The sequence below is a fragment of the Bubalus kerabau genome, chromosome 17 (genome assembly GCF_029407905.1).
Source record: "Bubalus kerabau isolate K-KA32 ecotype Philippines breed swamp buffalo chromosome 17, PCC_UOA_SB_1v2, whole genome shotgun sequence".
Classification (NCBI taxonomy): domain Eukaryota; kingdom Metazoa; phylum Chordata; class Mammalia; order Artiodactyla; family Bovidae; genus Bubalus; species Bubalus kerabau.
Window position 1 is genome coordinate 25,408,371 of NC_073640.1, and position 15,245 is coordinate 25,423,615.

Genomic DNA, 15,245 nt, shown 5'->3' on the forward strand with positions numbered 1-15,245 from the left:
TGGAAAAAAACCTACAGCAAATACCTGTCACATACTCTGTGCTCAATAAAAATTATCCCTCCTCTTCAAGGACTTCCCTGGCAGTCCAGTGGTTAAGACATTTTCCTTCCACTGCAGGGGGCACAGGTTTGATCCCTGGTCAAGGAACTAAGATCTCCCATGCTGCCTGCCGTGGCCAAAAATTAGGAAAAAAATTCTGCTCCTCTTCAGATCAAAACAAAAAAGTGAAGAGCAGTGCAAGCCAGACTCACTTGAACTGGCCTCTCCTTTGCGAGAGTGCCCCCATGTAAAACCCAAGCCTTATGGTATGGCTGTGTGTAGCTGAATTGGTGAAGGAGGGAACGTTAGATAGAACTCAGCCTGTGTCAGGCCCTGTCCTGAGTAAGGACTGTCACATCAAGTTGACAGAGGCTTGGATACCAATTGGAATCCTGTCTCCAGCTGGCTTGTAGACTCTGGGCACGTCAGAGACATCGGATCTCAGCAGCTCTGTCTACAAAAGAAGTGGCTTGATTCAGTGACCTCGAAGGCATCTTCCCTCTCTGGCAAGGTGTGACCCTCTGAGTTAGAGCCCAGGGGGCCACTAAAGATGGGGTAGTTGTCACTCCTGAAGGCTCTTACGTTTCTACCTCCACTGTCCTTGAAACCTGAAGTCGTCCTAATTTTAGCCATACTAGCAGTGAACATGTAGTGAGAACTCTCTAAGTACCAGACTAAGTTTTAAATGCTTTAGGAGGTGAGAAAAGGGAGACAGAAAGATGCAAAGTCATTGCCCAGGGCCGCAGAGCTAATAGTGCATGCGTGTCTGCTCAGTTGCTTCCGTTGTGTCCGACTCTGTGTGACCCTATGGACTGTCAACCACCAGGCTTCTCTGTCCATGGGTTTCTCCAGGCAAGAATACTGGAGTGGGTTGCCATGCCCAGGGATGGAACCTGCATCTCCTACATTGCAGTGGAGATTGAATTTAAGCCAAGACAGCCCAGCTCAGACCTCTGCTGTGTGGTCACAGCCAGAGCTGGAGTAACAAGACTTTCCTCTTTGTCAGCCACTCGCATGTTCTCCTGGTACTTGACCTGGGTCTCACAGTGTAAGCGTTAGAAACCTCCCAGGGACCTTCCCAGCATGGAGATAGATGGGCGTGTGTCTGTAAATGTGTATTTCCTCTGGTACCTAAGCATGTTTCATACTTTTTAGTTGTGGGGGGGGCATCTCTCTCTCTAAGGAAGTAGTTTCCAGCTCATACTTTATAAATCTCCCTACCTTAAATCCTTGAAAGTAAAGTTATTACCTTTATGGCTATGTCATCTCTTCTATACTGATTACAATCTCTTAGAAGTTAGGAGAGTAGGGGCCCAGATGGGAGCATCAAAGTTTAGCGTCCAAGGATCTGTAAATCCTTTAAGTGGAGTAATTTCAGAGCCAGGTTAGTTAAGGCTGATTTGAGTCGATTTCCTTGTTCTGAACGGGTAGCATTTATCTTCTCTATAATGGGTTAATCACTGCTGTACAGTATGTTTAGGAAACAATTTACCGCACGTGAAGAGCAGTAATTTTATTTTATCTCAGGGGTGTCTCCAGTGTATTTTACAAATTTTCCCTATAATGGATATTCCAGGTTCTAGATAAAAAGTTAAACTCTGGCTTTCAGTTGAGGAAGGAATGGGGTGAAGGGTGGGGGTAGGGAATAGCCCTGCCGGCCTGTAGGGGACACTGTTGCCTCATTTATCAGGATGATTTTTCACTGTCTTGTCCCAGGACAGAAACAAAACAAGTAAACAACAAAAATAGGTCCGGTCACCTTAACATTGCTTATTGAAATTATTTGAGTGATTCCTGTGTGTTTAGAATATTCGGTGTTTGGCGGGGTATTGATCAAGCTTTTTAGTATCCACGCCAGGAAAGGCATAACTTAGTGTTTTTTTTCCAAGAAATGTGTGATCGACAAGCCTTTTCTTACATTTACTAGCTGTCTCTTTATCCTCTTCTCTGGACAGGGTGCCACTTTGTAGTTTAATAAACCTGAGGTTTAATGTGGACCATCTTAGTTTTTTAGGAACTTCTGCCCACCTTACATTGAAATGCTTCGATTCTGTTAACATTGTATTCTGAATGACAATGCCTTGGGGAGGGCATTTTGGAAGTTCCAGCTCCCTTCTTTTGATCCAGATCTTTATCATCACTGAAAAAGATGCGGTTTATGGAGAAAATGAAGTCATGTCTAGGAGGCAGGTGTGTGGAGGGCCTGGTCTGCAATCCAGGAAGCATCCTGCCAGATGCTCGACCTGCTCTGGGTTCGACCTGCTTCTCGCCCCAGCCTGCCGATAGCCTCTGCCTCCGTGTCCAGGTGCCCCGGGACCCTGCCAGGAAATCTCCAGCCCTCTCTGGCCAGCTCTGGCCTCTTCCCCCCCAAGAACAGCGGCCCTAGAAGGCGATTGTAATTAACCCCTGGAAAGCATCAGTTCTGCTAAGGCAGCGTGTGCCGTAATGATACTGTTCGCTCGCCCCCTTTCCAGTTTCACCATCAATTATGCCATGTGTTTCATCCAGTTGGTGCTACCCTCCCAGTGTTAATTATAACCTACAAGACTGTTACAGTTAATTTTATGGCAAGCATATTGTCTCTTCAAGGCTCCGGAGCAGCTCATAAATTATCTTGAAGGTAAAATGTAACTTGGGGAACCAGTTATGAAAATTCCATCCATCTCGCTTAGGAGCCACAGCTGCTACTCTCAGCGGCCTCCCAGCCGCATTGTGAAGGAATTACGGCGGGTCAAGTTTAAGAGGGGAGGCCCAGGCTGTCACTGAGGAGGAAGGCTGTCCTGGCCCTGTCAGAGCAGCACCTCCTGCCAATCCCTGGTGGTTTCACTTTGCAGGCAGGAAGAGGCAGGCAGCACAGGTGAGCGGTCCCCAAGCTGTCTGTATTCATTACTTTACAGAAACTTGTTGTAGGTAGGCAGGTCCGGAGACCTCGCCTCTTTTCTGTTGTCATGATGTTAGGCATCATCTGCAAAGTGTGAGAGAGATGACTCTATAACTAAGTCTGGGCTTGGTTCTGGAGAGCCCAGGAGGAGAGGGGCAGGAGGCATCAGGGGCTGTGTCTCCCAGGAGCCCCACGCTGGACTCTCCCAGTGATGCCCTGGTCTCTCCAGCTAATGCTTGTCTGGCCAAAGCCCTGGGCTTCAGCCGACATCTTCCTTGTGGCTGTTAACTCGTCTTCCCGTCTGATCAAGTGAGATTTCGCTGTGAACGAACATCCTCTTAAAATAGCCTACTAAATAAATTAACAGGTTCTCTGATTGGGATAATAAACACCCTTCTTTTCAGTTTCCTCGCACGAAGTAGAAGCTTTACATTTCAGCCCTCGGGGCTTTGGCATTATTATTTTTAATGACTTGAACACCAGTCTTTCATTTAGCTTGTTTGTATAGTTACTGTAAATGATCTTTCCGCTGTTGGTTCTTCATTTGAAATTCCGCATGTTATGCTTGCTTTAAAAGCTTTGAGGGGGCCTCTGAGGATTGGGAGCCTTCTTAAGCACAGCATCTTCCAGCAGCACTAGAAGCAGGCCGTGGCAGAAGAGTCAGAGCGGGTGTGCTGAGAAAGTAGGCGAGCGTGTGGAATCTCAGCGCGAGTCTGATGGATGCAAAGACAAAACGGCGCCAGCTTGGTGCTGGGTGCTGGGTGACGGCTCTGCGTGGTCAGGAAAGTAGGCCTTCCCTGAGCTGTTCACTTCTCCCTGTGTATTTTAGGGCACGTCCCGTGTGTTCACACAGGTACCTGCCTTTGTACCAACAGCCCCAGAGACCATTACACCTGGGCTATGTGACTGAGACAATGAGACTTGGTTGTTTGTTTGGTTTTTTTAATAGAAGTATAGTTGATTTACAATGTTGTATTGGTTTCAGGTACACAGCATAATGATTCTGTTTTTTATATATATATATTCAGATTCTTTTCTATTTTAGTCTATCACAAAATATTGAGTATAGTTTCCTGTGCTACACAGTACCTACGTGTTTATCTTTTCATATATAGTAGAAGGCAATGGCACCCCACTCCAGTACTCTTGCCTGGAAAATCCCATGGACGGAGGAGCCTGGTAGGCTGCAGTCCATGGGGTCGCTGAGGGTCGGACAAGACTGAGCGACTTCACTTTCACTTTTCACTTTCATGCATTGGGGAAGGAAATGGCAACCCACTCCAGTGTTCTTGCCTGGAGAATCCCAGGGATTGGGGAGCCTGGTGGGCTGCCGTCTCAGGGGTCGCACACAGTCGGACACGACTGAAGCGACTTCGCAGCAGCAGCAGCAGCAGCAGCAGCAGCAGTGTGTACCTGTTAATCCCAAACTCCTAATTTATCCCTTCCCAGCCCTTACCCTTTGGTAACCATAAGTTTGTTTTCTATGACTTTGAGTCTATTTCTGTTTTGTAAATACTTTATCCTTTTATTTATATCCCCCCCTTTTCTTTTTTTTCTGATTCCACATCTAAGTGACGTCATATGATATTTGCCCTTCTCTGTCTGACTTCACTTAGTATGACAATCTCTGGGTCCATCCATGTGGCTGCAAATGACATTATTTCATTCTTCTTTATGGCTGGGTAGTATTACACATGATTACACTCAGTATTATGGCTGAGTAATATACACGCATTGTATATATGTGTGGGGCTAACCAGGTGGCACAGTGGTAAAGAAGCCACCTGCCAATGCAGGAGATGTGAGTTCCATCCCTGGGTCGAGAAGATCCCTTGCCTGGAAAATTCCGTGGAGCCTGGTGGGCTCCAGTCCACAGGGTCACAAAGAGTCAGACACGACTAAGCGCGTGCGCGCGCGCACACACACACACACACACATCACATCTTCTTTATCCATTCATCTGTTGATGGACACTTAGGTTGCTCTCATGTCTTGGCTACTGTAAATAGTGCTATTATGAACATTGGAGTACCTGTAATTTTTCGATTTTGAGTTTTCATCTTTTTTGGAGAGACCCTGTGTTGAGGGCACATGAAACTGTGAAATCCTGCCCGAAGAGAGGTTGGACTGAATCATGGATGTGTTCTTCTGAGCTTTTGACCATAAAACAGCTGAATACCTGGGTACTTGTGAGTCTTCTAGTGAATTCAGACAAGAGGTTGCAAGTGCAAATGTCTGCAGGGAGGGCCTGGCAGATCATTTGGATGAATGAAGACAGAGAAGTGGGATTGAAGTAAACAGGGAAGTGCACACCCTGTCCCAAGTGGGCAGCAAGGAGGCTGCATCCGTCTTACTAGGTCTCCTACATTTTCGAGAGAAGGGGGAATTCAGACTGTGTGTGTCAGCTAACAATTTGAATGTTAGCCATGATTCAAACGTTTTTATTTGAAAATAAGATTTCCTAAGAAATCTGTATGCAGGTCAAGAAGCAACAGTTAGAACCAGACGTGGAACAGCATACTGGTTCCAAATCAGGAAAGGAGTACGTCAAGGCTGCGTATTGTCACCCTGCTTATTTAACTAATATGTAGAGTACATCATGCGAATGCCGGGCTGGATGAACCCCAAGCTGGAATCAAAATTGCCGAGAGAAATACCAATAACCTCAGATACGCAGATGACCCCACCCTTATGGCAGAAAGCAAAGAACTCCAGAGCTTCTTGATGAAAGTGAAAGAGGAGAGTGAAAAAGTTGGCTTAAAACTCAACATTCAGAAAACTAAGATGATGGTATCCAATCCCATCACTTCATGGCAAAGAGATGGGGAAACAATGGAAACAGTGAGAGACTTAATTTTGGGGGGCTCCAAAATCACTGCAGATGGTGACTGCAGCCATGAAATTAAAAGATGCTTGCTCTTTGGAAGAAAAGCTATGACTAACCTAGACAGCATATTTAAAAGCAGAGACATTACTTTGCTGACAAAGATCTGTCTTGTCAAAGCTATGGTTTTTCCAGTAGTCATGCATGGATAGGAGAGTTGGACTATAAAGAAAGCTGAGCACCGAAGAATCGATGCTTTTGAACTGTGGTGTTGGAGAAGACTCTTGAGAGTCCCTTGGATTGCAAGGAGATCCAACCAGTCAATCCTAAAGGAAATCAATCATGAATGTTCATTGGAAGGACTGATGCTGAAGCTGAAACTCTAATACTTTGGTCACCTGACGCAAAGAACTGACTCATTTGAAAAGACCGTGATGCTGGGAAAGATTGAAGGCAGGAGGAGAAGGGGATGACAGAGAATGAGATGGTTGGATGGCATCATGGACTCAGTGGACATGAATTTGAGCAAGCTCTGGGAGTTGGTGATAGACAGGGAAGCCTAGTGTGCTGCAGTCCATGGGGTCACAAAAAGGCAGACATGACTGAGCAACTGGACTGAACTGACTGAAAGGTTTTTATGTGTTGTTCAGGCCTATCAATACATGTCTGCAGACTGGATGGTATGGCTAGGGTTCTGAGTATAGAATGCAAATCCCTGCCTGCTTTGAGTGAAAAATCTTCTCCACCATCTTAAACTTGTAGAGAAGAGAGGCAATGATCCTGGCCAAGGAACCAGGAGGCAATCTGAATACTGCCTCCTGTGACCTTGTAATGTTCTGTTCTGTGTCAGTTCTTGCTTGGAGGAAGCATTTGCCTGTATTTTTTTTTTTTTTTTTGCCTTTAACTTGGCAATCTTTCATCTTTCCTTTTACAGAGGAAGCATATGAGAGTTTTCCAAACTGAATGAGGTGTATATGGTGCTCATTGTCACTATAAAAATGGTGTCTGCAAAAATGTTGGCAGTTTGGAATCCAATGAAGAGTTTGGTCTTCAGGAAGGTAGGGCAGGGACTCCATTGCTGGTGATCACCATTTCTCCTATTACACCCTCAAGTTTATGCCTCTTTCCCAGCACTGCCACAGGGGAACCCAGCTGTTCCTTCATGGCACAAAGATGTCATGTGGTCAGAATAATCTTTCAGTCTCTTTGCTCAGACTGATGGCCCCATGGAGGTGTGGTCAGGGAAGTTGTTAAATACATGTGGGTTTGATCTTCTGGAGAAGAGGAAAATATAAAAAACGATTTCTTTCCTTTAATAAAAGGAAAAGGATAATCCTAGACCTTGGCGGCCATGAGAGTCAGCTGCTACGCATGCGTGGTTCAATTTCATTGTAAATATTTCATAAAGGTTATTAGGAAGGAGCCAGGCTGACATCACAACCCCAGCTATACCAGAGGAACCATTTCACTGAAATAAGCCAACATTTCTAAAGAAACATGAATTTCTAATGTAAAGTTAACATCAGGTCAGAAAACCCTCTGGAAGAAATGCCTGTATCAATGTTTATAATCTCTGCATTTATGGATTTGCAGTTTGTGCAAAAGACTCCCAAAGAGACTCTATTTTGGTTAAATAAGACTAGCTTGTGAAATAGTCTGTATATCCAAATCCATCCTAACCCAATGTCTTGGCAGCCTTTTGTATAAATAATGTCTTTTCCAAAATGTGTGTATTTGAAAAAGGAAGAGGAAAATTAAGTGGCAAACTGTGTCTCTGGGTTGCCATAAACTGACAGAATCCTAGAAACAGAAAGCAAAGGCTGACAGCTCATTCATTCTTTGAGCAAATTATAGAGCTGTACATTAATTTATGGATTGTATTGATGTATGGAAGGTTGCCATGAGAGGCAAAATGTTCACCCTACTTTTTTTTTCCTTTTTTTTTTTTGGAGTAAAAGTTTATTTAAGCTTTTGGGGTTTGGTGCGGTGATGGGGGGAGTATGTTACAGAAATTATGAGTTTTAGAGGTATTTGGCAAGGGAAAAAATAAAAGAATATTCACATTTTTTAAAAATTTAATCTGCATTCACACATGGTCATGTTCAGGTGCTATTTTAATTACGAGGTAAAGAACAGCCCCACACGGTAGGAAGTCATCTTAATAAATGGGGAGAGGCTTTTGTCTTCAAGCGTCAAAGATCCTGGCTGTGGAGAAATTTAAATACTTTGTGCTACAGGGGAGAGTCTCAAAATGACCAAAATCCTTGGAGAAAGCAAAAGGATGGACTCTACTCAAGATCAAAGGAGTCCACTAGACATGTTTCACCAGCATGTGGCTTTGAACTTCCTCAATAGTGGTCATTTTAGTGATGGCCTTTCCAGTGATAAACGTCCACCATGGATATCTTCATGTGATCAGAGGGAAAATAAACAGAACAAATTGCAAATATATCTTGAAAATTTTAATCCCAAGTGGAAATTATGTCTTTATGGCTCTTCAGCTCCAAGCACTACTGTGCCCTTCAAGATAGAGTGCCCAGAAGAACTAAGAATAATTCAAACACTGCTGTAACTTACAGCTTGCATTAATAACACACAAATAGAACAGTCTTCTTATTAAATATCAGTAATATATTATAATAATGTTTTACTGTCTTTCCCTTAGTGGGGAATTATGAGGGCCTCATGTTAGGACCTCAGTGTCCTGACATAGTTAATTATCCATGGATAATGGTTTTCAGGCATCGCTGTTCTGAGGGATGCAGCTTTGTTGTGGAGGGCCTAAGTGTTTGCAGGCTCAGGTGCGGTGCACCTATGCACTTTCCTACAGAAGCAAACAGCTGTGTTTTCTTTACCATATTATACATCACATAGAGCATCTCATTTTTTATAGCTAAGCTAATGGTGCAAGTGCAGACCTTTATGTCCTGTCCTATACGGCGATAATATATTTGCTGTAGAGATGTTCGCTTGATTTTCATAAGTAATTAATCTTTTCCTGTACCAAATGTATCACAGGAAAATGGGTTAGCACAGGGGTCAAAATACGTTTAATGTGGTCTGCAGAGATTGGAGGAGACCTCTGGTATAGCATCATTTTTTTTTTCTTTCACAAGGGCCTCGCCCTGTCTGGAGTCTCACCCACCAGCACGGTACTCTCATTACTAGGGACTTAGGCTAATGAAAGGGATCTCTTTACAATCCTTTAGCACCAAGACAGGGTTCAGACCTGAGTATGTGCTACGGGAAGTAAGCTCAGTAACTCACCCACATTCAGTCCCTTGACAAGGCTGTGTGTTGTCCATGTGGATGGTGGTGGTGGTAGGTTTCTGTTAAATCTAAAGTGTTCACTGGTTCATTTGACCAGTTCATACATAGGTGGGCCCTTTGGAAATGTGCCAAGGCCTCACTCAGAGGCCCCTGAAGAGTAACCACAATGTACAGGTGGTACAGAAAGTGATTTTGTAATATACCGAAGATTGTTACTTTAAAAGTTACATATTTTGCTTTAGATTGACAGACATGATTGACATTTGGATCCATGATTCCCAAGTCATATTTTTGAGGACAGGACTAAAATCCATCTTTAAGTTGTTGGGTTTTTTTTTTTTTAGTTCTTTCTTTTTTTGGCCACACCACATGACATGTGGAATCTTCATTCCCTGACCAGGAATGGAACCCATGCCCCCTGCAGTGAAAGTACAGTCTTAACCATTGGACGGCCAGGAAAGAACCTAAGTTGTATGGTTATTTTTTAAAACTGATTTAAAGAAAAATTCTGGAAATACAATACTGTAGGTGGTTCATGAATATTGCTAAAAATCACGATGGTGGAGCACATCACAACGTGCTGTCCTTGACAAACTGAAGGGATTAGGAAACATGTATCTTAGTCATAATTATGCTGTTAGTTATGAAGAAGATGATGGTGATGATCATCATCGTTAATAAGAGGAGCTAACCTCTGGTGAATCTTGACTATGTGCTGGGTACTGTTCTAAGTGTTTCCCCCATACTTCCTGGCTTACTTTTCATGCCAGCCCAGTGAAGGAAGAGTTGTTTTAATTTCCATTTTATAGAGATACCTTAAAATTCAGGTGATACTTCAGTTAAGGTAACTAAGACCCAGAAAGACAAGGAATTTGCCCAAGATAACAAGTTATAAGTGGCCAGACCAGAGCTTTGAGCCTAGGGAGTGAAGTTCTTGTGTCTTCTCCCCACCCGCTTTTCCCAGCTTTATTGAGATATAATTCACGTGTAACATGGTATAAGTGTAAGTTGTACAATATGATAATCTGATATATGTATATATTGTAAAATAATGCTGGTGTCTGCCTTTTAATTATTGTATTTTTCTACATGTTGTTGGGTTAAGGAATATTACCCTCTGTTCTCCAAAGAAGAAAGGTAGACAAATATGAAAACGCATACTGCATGTAATTATATATTATGTAATGTGAAAGCGAAAGTCGTTTGGTTGTGTCTGACTCTTTGTGACCCCTTGGATTATACAGTCCATGGAATTCTCCAGGCCAGAAGACTGGAGTGTGTAGCCTTTTCCTTCTCCAGGGATCTTCCTAACCCAGGGATCAAACCAGGTCTCCCACATTGCGGGTGGATTCTTTACCCTCTGAATCACAAGGGAGGCCCACTGTATAATGTAAATAATATTTAAGTTTGTAGATATTATTTACATATATTATACATATTATGTATGTGTAATATAATAATGCAGTGGTCATCCATATTCTGTGAAGGCTGTAACCTGTGCTACTGGTCGGGTCCTGCTCTATGTTCCAGTGTATGCTAAGTATTGCACAGATGACTTGGAACTTGAGATTCTTTATTGAAGTTAATGAAAAGGCGGGGGTGCAGGGAAATTATAAAGCTATGTTTTTTAGTTACTGCCATAGACCCTTCTGCTTGTATGTTATTAGGGGATGCATGTATGCGTGCGTGCTCAGTCATGTCCGACTCTTTGTGACCCCATGGACTGTAGTCCCTCCAGGCTCCTCTGTCCATGGGATTTCCCAGGCAAGAATACTAGAGTGGTTGCCATTTCCTTCGCCAGGGGATCTTCCTGACCCAGGGATCGAACCTGCATCTCCTGCATTGGCAGGTGGATTCTTTACCACTGAGCCCCATGAGAAGTCCAGCCCATTAAGTGACACTTATTTCTTACCAAGCAAGGGCCTAGGGAGCAAAAGATCTTTGGCAACCTCTCATATTTCCATGCTTAGAAAAACGTCCTAATTCTTTCACCCATTCACTTCAAATATATAGAAATAATGTCTGATCTTGTCTGAAACTTAAAATGGAGATCTTGAGCAAATAACATGGTTATAGTCCCAGAAAGAAAAGACAAAGAGTTAACCTGTGACAATTCATCTCAACTCTTATCAAATGAAATACATAGAAGATCAAGCCCCCAGGACCAAGATATAAGTGGGAATTAGTTCTCCTGGGTTCCAGAGCAAGGCTGAATGTGCACATCTGAAGTTCTTCTGTGACTCTTGGTTCATCTTGATTTAAAATTCCAGAAAGATGCTCAAACAGGCAAGATCTCATCTGATATTTTTCTGAGCTAAGTGCTTCATTTTTTTCCCAGTGTTTATGACTAGTCACACTGCACAAGGAAACTTTATCTGGATGAGGTGTGAAGGTGTGGAGAAATCGCTAATAGGGTCACTTAGAAAACTTCAATAAGTGTTTTCAAGCCAAGGTCCCCAAGGACCAAGAGTCACCATGAGCAATTACCTGAGAATCGCGAGATGCTCAAAGACGAAAATTGCTGAACAAAATGAGTTGGAAGAATGTGTATCTTGGTCATTTCAAGTTGAAGCCAGGGGCTAAAATTCACGTTTTGCACCATTGTAATCTACAACCATTTAATTTGCTAACAAGACTTCACTGATCAGGATTGGCAGCCTCCTCCTCCAGGATAATCAAAACAAGAAGTTTTTGGCTCTGGAGAGTAAACGTTGTCGATCTTTTATTGTCCAGCCCCACCACTTTCTTGCTGGCAGGCTGGGATGAAACAGAAAGCTGATATTTGGAGCCACTGGAATTGCAGGCCTTGTAATTGAGAAATATCCATTTTATCCCGTGTAATTTCTTTCCCTAAGATTCCTCCGTCTAAATCTGATACAGGTAGGAGCCAAGACAAACAGTAACCATTTATAGTCATCCAGACCAGTTTGAATTTCACCCTAATGTAAAGCAAAGAGAGTTTTTGGCTTCATTTCAGGTGTGTAACAGGGGTAGAAAATGCATTTAAAATTTAGCAGCAAATGTTACCATATGTTTCCATAACAACTGCAAACTTTTATGTTAGAAAAGCAATAATATAAACACGGAGGAATCTTGGAACAGTAAACTATTAATTTACCAAATATAAAAAAATCCAGCATGAAGGGGCTTTTATAGCCACAGAAGCCATCCTGGGGGCCAGCATCCTGTGAATTTCTCCATTATGTGGCAGAACATGCTGCTGGTTGGTTTACATGAGCAGATCTTTTGAAATTATAGGTACAGTGTCAATTCTCCACAGTGCATTTTTCTGAAACAATGTGTGATGGTGCCAGCTATGGCTGATTTCTTTGACCATAGTGAGCTAACAGAATACCCTTTAGTAGCTGCCCCCAAAGCATGTCTGTAAAATAAATGCATTTTTTTTCCCTTCACCCATGGCGTCAGACTTAATAAGGAAAGCTAAGGTCCTATGGAAAGTGTAACACCCAGGATCAGGCTCTAGTGGTTATCAAGGAAAAGAGGCTCATAAATGGTTGATATATATGAAGCCAGTTCACAGCTTTCTCTCTTACTCATTTTGGAATCTCAAAGAGACAAGGGAAGGGATAGGGGAGGAAATGGATCTGAAAATGTATTGATTGATTGATTGGCTGTGCTAGGTTTTAGCTGCTGCGTGGGCTTTTCTCCAGTTGTGGTGATTCTCCAGACTGGTGCTCGGGCTTCTCACTGCGGTGACTTCTCTTGTTGCTGAACTCAGACCCTGGAGTATGTGGGCTTCAGTAGTTGAAGCGCGAGGGCTCAGTAATTGAGGTTCCTGGGCTCTAGAGCACAGGTTCAATAGTTGTGATCATAGGGCTTGGTTGCTCTGCAGCATGTGGGATCTTCCTAGACCAGGGATTGAACCCATGTCTCCTGTTTTGGCAGGCAGTTTCTTTACCACTGAGCCACCAGGGAAGCTCGACTGTATCTTAAGAATAAGGAATTAGTAACTAGAGTTGTTCAAATCACCACCAAGGCAAACTCAGAGTTCTCAGATTTCTCTGTGGGGCAAAAAAACAATCTTCTTTTAAGGGATGTGTCAGAAACTTAACAACATGTGGATGGGCCTTTTATTTGGCAAGATACATGATTGTTTTTCCCCTAAAACTACCTCAGAGTGTGGGTAGGGTTTTGAATATTTTCCTGGAACAATGTTACCTTGTCATTTAAGGGAAGACAAGGCACCTTGCCCAGCCCTGAAACCTGGGGTGATTAAAAAAATGTTTTTTAAGATTTTTTGATGTGGACCATTTTTTAAATCTTTATTGAAGTTGTTATGATATCACTTCTGCTTTATGTTTGGGGTTTTTGGCCCTGAGGCACATGGGATCTTAGTTCCCCGTCCAGGGATTGAACCTGCACTCTGTGCCCTGGAAGGCAAAGTCCTAACCACTGGGAAACCTCGGAAGTCCCCTGAGATAACTGTCGCTGAAGGTTAAAGTCAAAGAGAAAAGAGGGTCAGAGGGAGATAGGTGGCCCCAGAAATGAAGTGCAGAACTCTAGAGGGGGCATGCCTCCAGGAAGTGCCTTTGTACAAGTTCAAGAAGGGGTTAATATTCTCAAAATTTTAGAAGGTGGAGGAAAGTGCTTCCGCTGTTGCAGCTGGGGTAGGGTGTGCATCTCGGCCTCCCTGCCCTTCATGGTGGAATTCACAGGCTGCTGAGCCAGAAGGGAGGCAGCGGGGGCCTTGGTTACAGCAAAGCTTAGAGTATGTGTGCCAAGGAGAAGACAGAGAAGAAGACAGAGACTGATGTTTAAGGAGCTGAGAAAACCTGTCCATGCAGGAGTAAGAGGTGTGATGAGAGGAGAAGAATGTGGGACGGGGCTGGAGAGGCAGGAGTGGTCAGAGCTTAGGGTTGGGGTAAAGATTTCATTGCATCATGGTGTTTGCTATCTCTGAATAGAAATTGATCCAAATTCCATTTACAAAACATTTTGGAAGTTTGCATTTTGTGTTCAGTGCTGTCTTCTAATCGAGGTTTGGCAGGCATCAGAAAGCGGACAGAATTGATTGTGAGAGAAGTGCCAGATTAAATGGCAAAAGCCATAAGTAAATCATGGGCTCTTTGAAATCAGTAGTCATTATGAGTTGGGAAAGTTTTTATGGAAAGAAAGAGGGAGTCAAAATGGAGCCCAGCAGATATTGGGTACCTACTGTGTGTTGATGCTTTATATGTATGTTCATGATTCTTCCTCCGAGTCATTGTACAAATATTGAGTACTACTGTCTCTATAGAAGATGAAACTGAATTTGGAGAAAATTAAATAAAGACAGTTATGGTCCGAACTTCAGTTCAGGCCAATTTAAATGTGTTGCAAGAGCATCAGAAGCTCAAAATCACTAACCATGAACTAAAAATGTTACAGGTTTTCGAGTAGCTCTGTGATGTAGTCATTCTCCCACTTGCTCTCTCACTTATCTGCTGCTGATGTGCTAAAATGTCAAGACAAAAGGATCTGGGTGTTTGTTTTTAGGGATGTGGGGAAGAAAGGGGGCCCTCGGGAGGTGGTGGCCTACAATGAAGCCAGTCCTGGGGAGAAAATCCTCTCAAATAGAGTAGGCAGTGGCAGCTACTAAGTGGCAAGGAAAGCAGACTGAGTCCCTGGAGGAGGAAAGGAGAATTAATGGAAGAAGTAGGTGTCAGGTGTGACCTTGTAAGGTTGAGGAGAGCACCGGGGTGGAAAGACCCTGAAGACATTGGAATGTAGAACACATTATCACTGGTGTTATTTCCTGGAGGCAAGCAGAAATGCCTTGAAAGGAGACATAATACAGCCCATGAATCACCAACATTTTCTTCTTTGGTCCGAGCATCTCTAAACAACCCTATTTAAAATGTGTTTCTCTAGGAAGTCATTGTTTGCTTCAGGGGTTCTGTCCTTAGGTTATCTTTTGAGGGATGGCCCTGGGTGGTGACAGGTCAACCTTAAGGTGACCTTTTTTTTTTTAAACAGAGGCCATAGCCCCGTAAAAGTTTTCTTCTCCCCCGGCTTCAGCTAGGCTGGCATTTCTGACAGACGTGTAAACAGATGCCAGCACTGTCGCTAATGACAGGTGATTATAAGAGGCATGGGGGCCAAGGTAATTAAACCACAATTTGACAGGAACATTTGGCCGTGTAATATTTCAGCATAAAAAAATATCTTTGCCACGTGCATCTTCCCCACTTGGTTTGGTAAAGAGACTTCATTTTATTCTTCAGAGCCTGG

The 15,245-nt window shown here is 43.2% G+C and overlaps 1 protein-coding gene across 6 annotated transcripts in view; it reads left to right on the plus strand.

Moving 5' to 3' along the window:
• FTO (FTO alpha-ketoglutarate dependent dioxygenase) overlaps window positions 1–15,245 on the plus strand; it is a 422,823-nt gene that overhangs the window by 245,246 nt on the left and 162,332 nt on the right. The window lies entirely within an intron of this gene.